We start from the raw sequence: 15,979 nt of genomic DNA, 5'->3' as shown, positions 1-15,979 counted from the left end.
CTTGTTGATGCTAGAGGTCAGAGAAGAATGGGCCGACTGATTCAAGCTGATAGAAGAGCAACGTTGACTGAAATAACCACTCGTTACAACCGAGGTATGCAGCAAAGCATTTGTGAAGCCACAACATGCACAACCTTGAGGCGGATGGGCTACAACAGCAGAAGACCCCACCGGGTACCACTCATCTCTACTACAAATAGGAAAAAGAGGCTACAATTTGCACGAGCTCACCAAAATTGGACTGTTGAAGACTGGAAAAATGTTGCCTGGTCTGATGAGTCTCGATTTCTATTCAGACATTCAAATGGTAGAGTCCGAATTTGGCGTAAACAGAATGAGAACATGTATTTCATCATGCTTTGTTACCACTGTGCAGGCTGGTGGTGTAATGGTGTGGGGGATGTTTTTTGGGCACACTTTATGCCCCTTAGTGCCAATTGGCCATCGTTTAAATGCCACGGGCTACCTGAGCATTGTTTCTGACCATGTCCATCCCTTTATGACCACCATGTACCCATCCTTTGATGGCTACTTCCAGCAGGATAATGCACCATGTTACAAAGCTTGAATCATTTCAAATTGGTTTCTTGAACAAGACAATGAGCCCCCACAGTCATGAGTACTAAAATGGCCCCCACAGTCACCAGATCTCAACCCAATAGAGCATCTTTGGGATGTGGTGGAACGGGAGCTTCGTGCCCTGGATGTGCATCCCTCAAATCTCCATCAACTGCAAGATTCTATCCTATCAATATGGGCCAACAATTCTAAAGAATGCTATCAGCACCTTGTTGAATCAATGCCATGTAGAATTAAGGCAGTTCTGAAGGCAAAAGGGGGTCCAACACCATATTAGTATGGTGTTCCTAATAATTCTTTAAGTGAGTGTGTATATATATATATATATATATATATATATATGGTATGTGCCAGCAAAAGGACCTGGCTTTGCAAAGGTATATTTCATCTATTTCATTTAATGTTTGTGTATGTCATTAAAATATATTGACAGTAACCCCCATAACAGTGACCTCTACAGCCCCCCACCCCTTCAACAGTGAACTTCACAGTCCCCCAACCCTTAACACTGACCCCCCACAGTGCCATGCCACTTTAACCACTTCAGCCCCGCTAGGTGAAACCCCCTTCATGACCAGAGCACTTTTTACACTTCGGCACTACACTACTTTCACCGTTTATCGCTCGGTCATGCAACTTACCACCCAAATGAATTTTACCTCCTTTTCTTCTCACTAATAGAGCTTTCATTTGGTGGTATTTCATTGCTGCTGGCATTTTTACTTTTTTTGTTATTAATCAAAATGTAACGATTTTTTGCAAATGACATTTTTCACTTTCAGCTGTAAAATTTTGCAAAAAAAACGACATCCATATATAAATTTTTCGCCAAATTTATTGTTCTACATGTCTTTGATAAAAAAAAATGTTTGGGCAAAAAAAAATGGTTTGGGTAAAAGTTATAGCATTTACAAACTATGGTACAAAAATGTGAATTTCCGCTTTTTGAAACAGCTCTGACTTTCTGAGCACCTGTCATGATTCCTGAGGTTCTACAATGCCGAGACAGTACAAACACCCCACAAATGACCCCATTTCGGAAAGTAAACACCCTAAGGTATTCGCTGATGGGCATAGTGAGTTCATAGAACTTTTTATTTTTTGTCACAAGTTAGAGGAAAATGATGATGATTTTATTTTTTTTATTTTTTCTTACAAAGTCTCATATTCCACTAACTTGCGACAAAAAATAAAAAATTCTAGGAACTCACCATGCCCCTCACAGAATACCTTGGGGTGTCTTCTTTCCAAAATGGGGTCACTTGTGGCGTAGTTATACTGCCCTGGCAATTTAGGGGCCCAAATGTGTGAGAAGAACTTTGCAATTAAAATGTGTAAAAAATGACCGGTGAAATCCAAAAGGTGCACTTTGGAATATGCGCCCCTTTGCCCACCTTGGCAGCAAAAAAGTGTGACACATCTGGTATCGCCGTACTCAGGAGAAGTTGGGGAATGTGTTTTGGGGTGTCATTTTACATATACCCATGCTGGATGAGAGAAATATCTTGGCAAAAGACAACTTTTCCCATTTTTTTATACAAAGTTGGCATTTGACCAAGATATTTTTCTCACCCAGCATGGGTATATGTAAAATGACACCCCAAAACACATTGCCCAACTTCTCCTGAGTACGGCGATACCAGATGTGTCACACTTTTTTGCAGCCAAGGTGGGCAAAGGGGCACATATTCCAAAGTGCACCTTTCAGATTTTGCAGGCCATTTTTTACACATTTTGATTGCAAGGTACTTCTCACACATTTGGGCCCCTAAATTGCCAGGGCAGTATAACTATGCCACAAGTGACCCCATTTTGGAAAGAAGACACCCCAAGGTATTCCGTGAGGGGCATGGCGAGTTCCTCAAATTTTTTATTTTTTGTCACAAGTTAGCGGAAAATGATGATTTTTTTTTTTTCTCTTTTTTCCTTACAAAGTCTCATATTCCACTAACTTGCGACAAAAAATAAAAAATTCTAGGAACTCGCCATGCCCCTCACGGAATACCTTGGGGTGTCTTCTTTCCAAAATGGGGTCACTTGTGGCGTAGTTATACTGCCCTGGCAATTTAGGGGCCCATATGTGTGAGAAGTACTTTGCAATCAAAATCTGTAAAAAATGACCGGTGAAATCCGAAAGGTGCACTTTGGAATATGTGCCCCTTTGCCCACCTTGGCATCAAAAAAGTGTCACACATCTGGTATCGCCGTACTCAGGAGAAGTTGGGGAATGTGATTTGGGGTGTCATTTTACATATACCCATGCTGGGTGAGAGAAATATCTTGGCAAAAGACAACTTTTCCCATTTTTTTATACAAAGTTGGCATTTGACCAAGATATTTTTCTCACCCAGCATGGGTATATGTAAAATGACACCCCAAAACACATTGCCCAACTTCTCCTGAGTACGGCGATACCAGATGTGTAACACTTTTTTGCTGCCAAGGTGGGCAAAGGGGCACATATTCCAAAGTGCACCTTTCGGATTTTGCAGGGCATTTTTTACACATTTTGATTGCAAAGTTCTTCTCACACATTTGGGCCCCTAAATTGCCAGGGCAGTATAACTACCCCACAAGTGACCCCATTTTGGAAAGAATACACCCCAAGGTATTCCGTGAGGGGCATGGCGAGTTCCTAGAATTTTTTATTTTTTGTCGCAAGTTAGTGGAATATGAGACTTTGTAAGGAAAAATGAAAAAAAAAGAAAAATCATCATTTTCCGCTAAATTGTGACAAAAAATAAAAAATTCTAGGAACTCGCCGTGCCCCCCACGGAATACCTTGGGGTGTCTTCTTTCCAAAATGGGGTTACTTGTGGCGTAGTTATACTGCCCTGGCAATTTAGGGGCCCAAATGTGTAAGAAGTACCTTGCAATCAAAATGTGTAAAAAATGGCCTGCGAAATCCGAAAGGTGCCCCTTTGCCCACCTTGGCTGCAAAAAAGTGTCACACATGTGGTATCGCCGTACTCAGGAGAAGTTGGGCAATGTGTTTTGGGGTGTCATTTTACATATACCCATGCTGGGTGAGAGAAATATCTTGGCAAAAGACAACTTTTCCCATTTTTTTATACAAAGTTGGCATTTGACCAAGATATTTTTCTCACCCAGCATGGGTATATGTAAAATGACACCCCAAAACACATTCCCCAACTTCTCCTGAGTACGGCGATACCACATGTGTGACACTTTTTTGCAGCCTAGATGCGCAAAGGGGCCCAAATTCCTTTTAGGTGGGCATTTTTAGACATTTGGATCCCAGACTTCTTCTCACACTTTCGGGCCCCTAAAAAGCCAGGGAAGTATAAATACCCCACATGTGACCCCACTTTGGAAAGAAGACACCCCAAGGTATTCAATGAGGGGCATGGCGAGTTCCTAGAATTTTTTTTTTTTTGCATAAGTTAGCGGATATTGATTTTTTTTTGTTTTTTTCTCACAAAGTCTCACTTTCCGCTAACTTAGGACAAAAATTTCAATCTTTCATGGACTCAATATGCCCCTCACGGAATACCTTGGGGTGTCTTCTTTCCGAAATGGGGTCACATGTGGGGTATTTATACTGCCCTGGCGATGGGCACACACTGTGCCACCAACGATATTCAAACTGGGGAGGGGGGGTCTGCCCCCTGCTGCCTGGCACCACCCGATCTCTTACAGGGGGATATGATAGCACAATTAACCTCTTCAGGTGCGGCACCTAAAGGGGTTAATTGTACTATCATATTCTCCTGTAAGAGATCAGGGCTGCCAGGCAGCAGGGGGCAGACCCCCCCTCCCCAGTTTGAATATCGTTGGTGGCACAGTGTGTGCCCATCGCCCCCCCCTTCCTCCCTCTATAGTTAAAAATCGTTGGTGGCACAGTGTGTGCCCATCGCCCCCCCCTTCCTCCCTCTATAGTTAAAAATCGTTGGTGGCACAGTGTGTGCCCATCGCCCCCCCCCTTCCTCCCTCTATATTTAAAAATCGTTGGTGGCACAGTGTGTGCCCATCGCCCCCCTCCATCTTCCCCCCCCCCATCATTGGTGGCAGCGGAGTTCCGATCGGAGTCCCAGTTTAATCGCTGGGGCTCCGATCGGTAACCATGGCAACCAGGAAGCTACTGCATCCCTGGTTGCCATGGTTACTTAGCAATAGTACAATTGTAGAAGATTCATACTTACCTGCCTGCTGCTGCGATGTCTGTGACCGGCCGGGAGCTCCACCTACTGGTAAGTGAAAGGTCTGTGCGGTGCATTGCTAAAGAACTGTCACTTACCAGTAGGAGGAGCTCCCGGCCGGTCACAGACATCGCAGCAGCAAGCAGGTAAGTATGAATCTTCTACTATTGTACTATTGCTAAGTAACCATGACAACCAGGGATGCAGTAGCTTCCTGGTTGCCATGGTTACCGATCGGAGCCCCAGCGATTAAACTGGGACTCCGATCGGAACTCCGCTGCCACCAATGATGGGGGGGGGGGGGGGAGATGGAGGGGGGCGATGGGCACACACTGTGCCACCAACGATTTTTAACTATAGAGGGAGGAAGGTGGGGCGATGGGCACACACTGTGCCACCAACGATTTTTAAATATAGAGGGAGGAAGGGGGGGGCGATGGGCACACACTGTGCCACCAACGATTTTTAACTATAGAGGGAGGAAGGGGGGGCGATGGGCACACACTGTGCCACCAACGATTTTTAACTATAGAGGGAGGAAGGGGGGGCGATGGGCACACACTGTGCCACCAACGATATTCAAACTGGGGAGGGGGGGGGGTCTGCCCCCTGCTGCCTGGCAGCCCTGATCTCTTACAGGAGAATATGATAGTACAATTAACCCCTTAAGGTGCCGCACCTGAAGAGGTTAATTGTGCTATCATATCCCCCTGTAAGAGATCGGGTGGTGCCAAGCAGCAGGGGGCAGTCTTGTACCAAGTTTGCAGTGTATTCTAACTAGAAGTGTCCCCATCACCATGGGAACGCTTCTGTGTTAGAATATACTGTCGGAAATGAGTTTTCACGAAGTGAAAACTTAGATCAGAAAAAGCTTTTATGCAGACGGATCTTCGGATCCGTCTGTATGAAAGCAACCTACGGCCACGGATCACGGACACGGATGCCAATCTTGTGTGCATCCGTGTTCTTTCACGGACCCATTGACTTGAATGGGTCCGTGAACCGTTGTCCGTCAAAAAAATAGGACAGGTCGTATTTTTTTGACGGACAGGATACACGGATCACGGCCTCGGCTGCAAAACGGTGCATTTTCCGATTTTTCCACGGACCCATTGAAAGTCAATGGGTCCGCGAAAAAAAACGGAAAACGGCACAACGGCCACGGATGCACACAACGGTCGTGTGCATGAGGCCTAACAGTAACATCCACAGTGAACGCCTCTTTAAAGGGAACCTGTCATCAACTTTATGCTGCCCATACTAACAGCAGAATAAAGTAGAGACAGGTGAGTTCATTTCAGCTGTCTGTTATTTATAAGTTAAAAGTAAATGGTTGCCGAGAACCAATATCACAATCATTGCAGATTAGGCCTGGAAAAGAGTCAGGGCCACCTGAGAAGACTCATGGTTATTTATTAATTCCTGCCCACCTGCTGAAGGCTGACAGTCTTCTACCTAGTTTTCTCCCTTTCTGTCTAGGAGAGAACTTCCAATAATCAGCAGATGGGTGGGGAGAGCAGGAGATTATGAATAACCATGACTCTTCTCAGGTAGATTTGACTCTTTTCCAGGCCCGGGCTGCCAGTATTATGATGCTGGTTCTCAGTAACCACTTACTTTTAGCTCATGAGTGACACGTCACTATTTTATGCTGCCCTCAGTGAGGTCTGCATAAAGTTGATGACAGGTTCCCTTTAAAGGGAACCTGTCATCGGGATTTTGTGTATAGAACTGAGGACATGGGTTGCTAGATGGCCACTAGCACATCCGCAATACCCAGTCCCCATAGCTCTGTGTGCTTTTATTGTGTCCAAAAAACGATTTGATACATATGCAAATTAACCTGAGATGAGTCCTGTATGTGAGATGTGTCAGGGACAGGACTTATCTCAGGTTAATTTGCATATATATAAAATATTTTTCTTTTTACACAATACACAGAGCTATGGGGACTGGGTATTGCGGATGTGCTAGTGGCGATCTAGCAGCCCATGTCCTCATCTCTATACACAAAATACCAGTGACAGGTTCCCTTTAACAGTGACCTCCACAGTGCCTGCCCCTTTACAGTGAGCTTCACAGCGCCCTGCCCCTTTAATGCTAGGGCTACACAATAACATATGTCGCACAACATTATGTCTCAACAAATTTTATAATGATAGGCTATGGTGTCGCACTGCGACATGTGACATGCTGCAAAAAATCCATCCAAGTTTTATTTTTCTGCGACTGTCGCATCACAGTCACAGCATGTCACATCTCGCAGTGCAACACCATAGACTATAATTATAAAAATTGTCACGTGACATTGGTGCAACATCAATGTCGCGCGACACATGTAGCAGTGTAGTTGTGCCCTATGTGTCATGCGTGACACATCTTGTCGTGTAGCCCTAGCCTAAAGCTGACCTACAGCAGTGAAGAAAAATGGCTGGGTTGTTATGGAAACCTGGAGTAAAACTGTGCATATGTGGAGACTAAGGGCCTGTGATCTTCTATTGGCTGATACGGGACATGTGACAGTGTCTATGGCAGTTGGGATATGCCAATAAAGATTTGCAAGCTTGTATTGGCAAATGCAGGTCATTTTATGGGAATTTCTCATGAATGGTAAGTCCTAGAGAGCTGTGACCCCCACAAGATTTCTTTCCAGGTAGCAAGGGATGTCTATACCAAGTTTCGTTGAAATCGATGGTTTCATTTTTTTGTGATCTCAGATCATACTTCTTTAAAGATATATATATATATATATATATTTATTATATTTGGGGTAAGCAGCGCAGCTACATCCCTGGGCCTAGCACCCACATTGTTTTTTTCTGGTGCCGCCATTTGCTTTATATATATATATATATATATATATAAACTTTCTCTCATGGGGTCGCAATAACAGACTTTTTTGCAGACAACAGGATTTAATGTCCAAACTGGTGCTAAATTTTGGCACTTCAGCACCCGCACAAGCATAAACATAAAAAATAAACACCTGCCCATCTGAGGTCTAACTAATACACAGTACTTTCCCTGACTCACCTCTAAGCACAGCTTATACACAGGGTTTCAGGCTCCAAACCTTAGCAGATTCACTCACCGAACACAAGTCCAGATAGGTAAGAGATCCGGATACTCGTAGCCTTGTGGCCACTCAGCCCTCCTGGCTCAGACCACCCAGAGCTTCTTTAGGCCTTCTGCTTCTAAGTTTTCTCTCCCCAGACTGACACACAGAGGGTTAGTTTTATCTCTCCATGATTACAGCAGGCCTCACCTGTGATCACCTTAGGTAAAAGACAACACCAGTACTGAAAGGGTGTGGACTGGTAGGTCCCACTAGCAAACCTATCCACCAGTCCAAATGATACTATTCTAATGCCCATCTCATCTAGGCACTCCCCCATCCCGTTTGAGTGACAGGACTAGACATCTCATCTAGCCCTGTATTCTCATGCATCTACCACCAATCCCAAGAGTGTAATATCAATTAGATGATAGACTATAAGATGGATGGCAGAGACGTGATGATACAGGAGAGGGGGAGTACCCAGTGGAAATGGGAATTAGAATAGCAGTGCTCTAAGACTTCTGGCCCATGAACGTATCCATGTCCTGCTGTTAAAGGGAATAGTAATTATTAATATTTTGTGTTAATATCAATAATTAATATTCATAAATAGGAGTGAGTCATCTATTGATGACTCTGCCTATTTATACTATAAATACAGATACTAACCTCCTTGTTGCACTTACGCTTTTCCTGAACTACGTGCAATTATTACTACTACAATATACTACGGAGTCTACAAAAAACACTATACACTGTATTATGAATAATAAAGTATATTTATTAAAACAAATACAAGTCTACAGTCAATTATTGCTATAAGTATATATATTTATATCAATGGACATATAAATATATATACTTATAGTCGCACACAGTAATACATTAACAACACTATAATACACTTAAACTACGCTACACATAGTACAGTATACAATCCCACCCTACAAATCTACCTAAAAATACACACGTTACTTACCAGTCCACCCTCCTGGCTCTATACTGTCTCTATGGGGAAACACAATAGTGGTACTGCAAGGGTGTCACGGACGGTGTACAGGAAACACGACAAAGCAACATGCATATATGACTCACTGGATCCAAAGCTAAGGAACCAAGGGGAGACCCCTGCACAAGACCTAGCACTTTCCCTGGCTGCTCAGCCTATGCAAAGATCCCTGAGGTGGATGGTTGCATAGCCACGTACCTCGACTATATAACTCCTGAACACCCTACAATAGTGAGGGGACACGACCACCGGCTCCCTACACCAGACACTGAGGGAGTCAGGGTCACCTGGGATCCAGCAAACAGAAAATAACAGATAAATGTACAGCACTTAACTTTGTAGCAGACAGGAAAACAAGATCAGCATGCACACACACTCCAGGAAGAAGTATAAGCCGCCCAGTAATGCATTATGGGGTGGAATTTAAAGGGATGCAATTAGTCCAACTACATGACAGCTGAGAGAGGCTAACGAGATTAGGAACTGAATACCACAACAAAGAGAACTCAAGGAGGAGGTTCTGAAAGGCTTCTGTCAGAGCTTCTCAGCTGTCTGGTTGTGACAAAGGGTTAATATACGATGCAGGCCAGGGATCTACTACAAAGAACACAATGCAGGCCAGGGGTGAATAGGGGTAAATCAGGGCAGGGGTATTATGGGTACCTCATTGGTTAAAATTGATGGCATCAGTAAATGGGTTACTGCAATGCTGCAGGGAAAGGGCTAATTGCAGACACAGGGTATGTGGCACTGTAATGCAGGAGGAAAAGGACACAGAGTATGTGGCACTGCAATGCAGGAGGGAAAGGGCATCTCAGCCATCTCCAGGGGCACCTGGAGCTGCTCTGCCTCTCTTAATGGCCTCTCTTCCTTCCTTCGCTGTTCGGTCCATCTTCCTTCATGGAGCTGCTCAGTTCATCTCTTTCTCTCCCATGTTTGTGGTCCAGTCCCAAAAAAGAGAGACACCCTTTGTCCTGGCTTGGCCTAATATAGGCCCAAAAGCAGACCACCTCCCACCTCCTCAACCTAAGGTGCAGTGATATGACTTAATCGTGTACGTGTGACGGAAGGCATGCACTCAGACTGTAACAGATAACTGCCAGTTGGCCCCCTGAAGCTCAGGAACTGTACAGATCAAAGGAATTCCTGCCCAAGGTGTAAATGAGAGCATGCCCACAGATACAGCATGGCACCACACACACTCATGTCAATAAATAATCCCTAAACAGAAGGTGGGAAAGAGCATCATATATTGGGCCCATACTAGCCATGCAAGGCCAATATACATATATTTAGTTGCAAGAAAAAGTATGTGAACCCTTTGGAATGATATGGATTTCTGCACAAATTGGTCATAAAATGTGATCTGATCTTCATCTAAGTCACAACAATAGACAATCACAGTCTGCTTAAACTAATAACACACAAAGAATGAAATGTTACCATGTTCTTATTGAACACACCATGTAAACATTCACAGTGCAGGTGGAAAAAGTATGTGAACCCTTGGATTTAATAACTGGTTAAACCTCCTTTGGCAGCAATAACTTTAAATAACAAATTAGGATACTAGAGGACGACCACCTGAATCAGACAGAAAATTATGTAATAAGTGGTCAAAATTATAACTTAACATTTAATAGGTATATTTAGAAAATTGGTCCCAAGATATAACGATACATTAACGTAAATCAGAAGCAACGCGGCGGGTTGCCACACGGGAAGGCTGGTACCCTGTACCAAGTCAAACACTGAAAAGAGATGCTCGGCGGCACCAAAATAATAACCGTATGGTCCTACCACTCAGATGAAAGGCTTCTGGATCCACAATTGTCTGGCTGGTGTTGATGGATGTGCACACCGTTGCTCTGGCAATTGCGTAATACAGGGTGGTCTGTAGTACTGGCTGGCCCTAGTAATGCCCTGGAGCCCTACACTGGCCTATGTGACCGGATAGCGGTGAACCGCCACCAGTCACCTACAGGAACCTCACCCTGGAATTTGTGCGCCCTAGAAGGCCCTCGCTTACCTGATCCCTACATGCACGTTTCGCTGAAAAAGATGAGTGACAGGCTCATCAGGGGAAACACGGTCTGCTTGGGTTGAACCTGTGCAGGGTGCACTGACAGAGATGTCAATGGTGCACTCTGCATAGAGATAAAGTAACACCACGATCCAGATATGGATCAAAGTGGGCTGGTTAGCTATGAGGGAAGAGGGGGTCAAGATGTAGAGCCCCTCTCCTACTAACTATCTAGACGCCTGGGCTGATGTAGCCTGAGGAGCACCTGAGAATCGCTACCTTTTGAAAAGCGAGCCAGCCTCAGAATGAGGCTTGGCTAAGACACGCCTCCCACATTCGGAATGAGCGGTGCACGCCCGCGCATGCGCGGAGCGATACATCGCATAGGAGGAGGAAGGCAAAGGGGCGGACATGAAATGACAACGATGAAGTCACCGCGTCCTATCACGCTGATACAGGCGTGATCACATAACGGTTGCCTGGCAAACGGGACGCATTCCCAGGCACCGTCCGGCATTGCAGCTCCTGGTGTGCAGCTGCGCACAGTTTAGATTTGGTATTTAATGGCACAAGATTAATATAGGAATCAAGACTGTATAGGTATCAAACGGACACATATAGGAGGCATAGGGAGAAATGGAAATAAAAAGAGGGGCAGGGAAGCAGTAAGTGGACGGGAAAAGGGAAAAGAATAATCATACAATGTCATAGGGAAAGCAGTACAATTATGAATGTCACCAGTGTACTAAATAAAGCAGCTGTAATTAAGCTGTTCATTAAGACCCGTGGGTGAGACTGTGGCCAGAGTGTAAATCCAGCGGGATTCTCTCTGTAATAACACACGGTCCCAGTCTCCACCACGGGCCGAACGCGCAACTTTCTCAATTCCAATAGCCCGAAGGCAGTTTGCGTTCCCCTGGTGGTAATCATGTACGTGCTTAGATACTGTTGTGTCCCTGTTATTGGCAATGTCGCCAAGATGCTCGCCAAGGCGCCTGCGCAGCTCACGTTTCGTTTTTCCCACGTACTCCAAACCGCACTCGCAGGTGATCTCATAGATGACGCCCTGCGTCTTACAATTAATAAAATCCCTGATGGGGAAGGTTTTTGACAAGTTCGAGCTGAACAAAAGTTTTGCAGGTTGGATGAAACCACAGGCCACACAGCCACTGCACCTGAAACAGCCCGTGGGCCTGCGATCGAGCCAGGTGCCTTGCCTAGGGACTGGTGTGTAGTGGCTGTGCACGAGAAGGTCCTTCAAATTACTACCCCTTCTAAATGTTATCTGGGGGTAGTCGTGCACGGCTTCCTTGATATCAGGGTCCATCAACAAGATGGGCCAGTGCTTATTAAGGATCCCTCGTATTCTATCGGCACAACCATCAAAGGTGCCTAACAATCGGACCAGAAGATCCGATTGTTAGGCACCTTTGATGGTTGTGCCGATAGAATACGAGGGATCCTTAATAAGCACTGGCCCATCTTGTTGATGGACCCTGATATCAAGGAAGCCGTGCACGACTACCCCCAGATAACATTTAGAAGGGGTAGTAATTTGAAGGACCTTCTCGTGCACAGCCACTTCACACCAGTCCCTAGGCAAGGCACCTGGCTCGATGGCACCTGGCGTCATCTATAAGATCACCTGCGAGTGCGGTTTGGAGTACGTGGGAAAAACGAAACGTGAGCTGCGCAGGCGCCTTGGCGAGCATCTTGGCGACATTGCCAATAACAGGGACACAACAGTATCTAAGCACGTACATGATTACCACCAGGGGAACGCAAACTGCCTTCGGGCTATTGGAATTGAGAAAGTTGCGCGTTCGGCCCGTGGTGGAGACTGGGACCGTGTGTTATTACAGAGAGAATCCCGCTGGATTTACACTCTGGCCACAGTCTCACCCACGGGTCTTAATGAACAGCTTAATTACAGCTGCTTTATTTAGTACACTGGTGACATTCATAATTGTACTGCTTTCCCTATGACATTGTATGATTATTCTTTTCCCTTTTCCCGTCCACTTACTGCTTCCCTGCCCCTCTTTTTATTTCCATTTCTCCCTATGCCTCCTATATGTGTCCGTTTGATACCTATACAGTCTTGATTCCTATATTAATCTTGTGCCATTAAATACCAAATCTAAACTGTGCGCAGCTGCACACCAGGAGCTGCAATGCCGGACGGTGCCTGGGAATGCGTCCCGTTTGCCAGGCAACCGTTATGTGATCACGCCTGTATCAGCGTGATAGGACGCGGTGACTTCATCGTTGTCATTTCATGTCCGCCCCTTTGCCTTCCTCCTCCTATGCGATGTATCGCTCCGCGCATGCGCGGGCGTGCACCGCTCATTCTGAATGTGGGAGGCGTGTCTTAGCCAAGCCTCATTCTGAGGCTGGCTCGCTTTTCAAAAGGTAGCGATTCTCAGGTGCTCCTCAGGCTACATCAGCCCAGGCGTCTAGATAGTTAGTAGGAGAGGGGCTCTACATCTTGACCCCCTCTTCCCTCATAGCTAACCAGCCCACTTTGATCCATATCTGGATCGTGGTGTTACTTTATCTCTATGCAGAGTGCACCATTGACATCTCTGTCAGTGCACCCTGCACAAGTTCAACCCAAGCAGACCGTGTTTCCCCTGATGAGCCTGTCACTCATCTTTTTCAGCGAAACGTGCATGTAGGGATCAGGTAAGCGAGGGCCTTCTAGGGCGCACAAATTCCAGGGTGAGGTTCCTGTAGGTGACTGGTGGCGGTTCACCGCTATCCGGTCACATAGGCCAGTGTAGGGCTCCAGGGCATTACTAGGGCCAGCCAGTACTACAGACCACCCTGTATTACGCAATTGCCAGAGCAACGGTGTGCACATCCATCAACACCAGCCAGACAATTGTGGATCCAGAAGCCTTTCATCTGAGTGGTAGGACCATACGGTTATTATTTTGGTGCCGCCAAGCATCTCTTTTCAGTGTTTGACTTGGTACAGGGTACCAGCCTTCCCGTGTGGCAACCCGCCGCGTTGCTTCTGATTTACGTTTATGTATCGTTATATCTTGGGACCAATTTTCTAAATATACCTATTAAATGTTAAGTTTTAATTTTGACCACTTATTACATAATTTTTCAGCAATAACTTGAACCAAACGTTTCCTGTAGTTGCAGATCAGACGTGCACAACGGTCAGGAGTAATTCTTGACCATTCCTCTTTACAGAACTGTTTCAGTTCAGCAATATTCTTGGGATGTCTGGTGTGAATCGCTTTCTTGAGGTCATGCCACAGCATGTCAATCGGGTTGAGGTCAGGACTCTGACTGGGCCACTCCAGAAGGTGTATTTTCTTCTGTTTAAGCCATTCTGTTGTTGATTTACTTCTATGCTTTGGGTCATTGTCCTGTTGCAACATCCATCTTCTGTTGAGCTTCAGCTGGTGGACAGATGGCTTTAAGTTCTCCTGCAAAATGTCTTGATAAACTTGGGAATTCATTTTTCCTTTGATGATAGCAATCCGTCCAGGCCCAGACGCCGCAAAGCAGCCCCAAACCAAACTCCTATGAAATCCATTCTTGTTTAGTGTTTTACGTATCGTTGATTTGCTAACAGGGATGTTAGCATATGCCAGAGACTTTTGTAAGTCTTTAGCTGACACTCTAGGATTCTATTTCACCTCATTGAGCAGTCTGTGCTGTGCTCTTGCAGTCATCTTTACAGGACGGCCAGTCAGAGGGACAGTAGCAGCAGTGCTGAACTTTTTCCATTTATAGACAATTTGTCTTACCGTGGACTGATGAACAGCAAGGCTTTTGGAGATACTTTTATAACCCTTTCCAGCTTTATGCAAGTCAACAATTCTTAATCGTAGGTCTTCTGAGAGCTCTTTTGTGCGAGGCATCATTCACTTCAGGCAATGCTTCTTGTAAAAAGCAAACCCAGAACTGGTGTGTGTTTTTTATAGGGAGGGCAGCTGTAACCAACAACTCCAATCTCATCTCATTGATTGGACTCCAGTTGGCTGACACCTCACTTCAATTAGCTCTTGGAGATGTCATTAGTCTAGGGCTTCACATACTTTTTCCACCTGCACTGTGAATGTTTACATGGTGTGTTCAATAGAAAACATGGTAACATTTAATTCGTTGTGTGTTATTAGCTTAAGCAGACTGTGATTGTCTATTGTTGTGACTTAGTTGAAGATCAGATCACATTTTATGACCAATTTGTGCAGAAATCCATATCATTACAAAGGGTTCACATATTTTTCTTGCAACTGTATGCTGTACAAAGGCACATGGGACCTTTATAGATGGAAGATATGCGTCACCGAGGTTCCTGACCTTGGTGAAGTATGAGCCAGTAGTGCATATGTTAGCTGCAGTTGCTGACAACTTAGTAGTTAGCATAGCTCTGAAAAGCTAATTCGGGACAGCTCTTACTGGGAGTAGCCATAGTGCTGGGCGGGTGGCTAACCCCCATGATCCAGGCCGGGTTTTGACAGGCTTACAAAAAGTCAGCTAGCTAGGACAAAGCAAGGTCCCCATCCACTCCGTGGGGAGTACGGTACTGTGCCCTAATCCTTCCTATGTGATTTGCTCAAATTCGGGGCTGACTTGTTTCTTCTTTAAGTGTCGGCTGAAGTAAGATGATTACTACCAACGGTTGAATTGTGGTGTGCCAACAATAAAATACATTTATTACTTTGATTTCCACCCCTAAAAGGCTACTGTGTATTTATCCGAAGGCTACCATTTGGGGAATCCCTACAATTGGTGGAGGATATGTGCATAACCAGTATTGGTTGGACTCTTAAAGGGCCAGTAGCCTAAATTACTGAATGGAATTTTTTTGGGGGGAAAGGAAGTTTTCCAATTGATGTCCTGGGTTAAAACAGCAGATGAGCTTCAACAATAGTCGGTGAAAATTGATGATCTTATCAAGCAGCAGCAACAGGCATTGGAGCAACAGCAAAAGGCTCATGTAGAGGCTTTGCAGGCTCAACAGCAGGCTAAGGCCCATCAGCAGGATACAAACCCCCTACTGTCAGAGAAAATTGCAACCCTAAGAGAGAGGGTGGCAACACAACCAGTGGGCTATGTGGTTGAACAAAATGTGGGCAGAAGAAAAAACATGCAATCTGCCTTACAAAAAATGACCGTAGAGG

General features: G+C 45.1%; 1 protein-coding gene across 2 annotated transcripts in view; it reads left to right on the top strand.

Annotated features, from left to right (window-relative positions):
* The window catches only part of ADGRD1 (adhesion G protein-coupled receptor D1), a 909,072-nt gene that overhangs the window by 708,523 nt on the left and 184,570 nt on the right, over positions 1 to 15,979 (top strand). The gene's annotated exons all lie outside the window — the stretch shown is intronic.

This window comes from Bufo gargarizans, chromosome 1 (assembly GCF_014858855.1).
Source record: "Bufo gargarizans isolate SCDJY-AF-19 chromosome 1, ASM1485885v1, whole genome shotgun sequence".
Classification (NCBI taxonomy): domain Eukaryota; kingdom Metazoa; phylum Chordata; class Amphibia; order Anura; family Bufonidae; genus Bufo; species Bufo gargarizans.
Note: the sequence above shows the minus strand (reverse complement) of the source record. Positions and strands in the feature narration are given on the sequence as shown.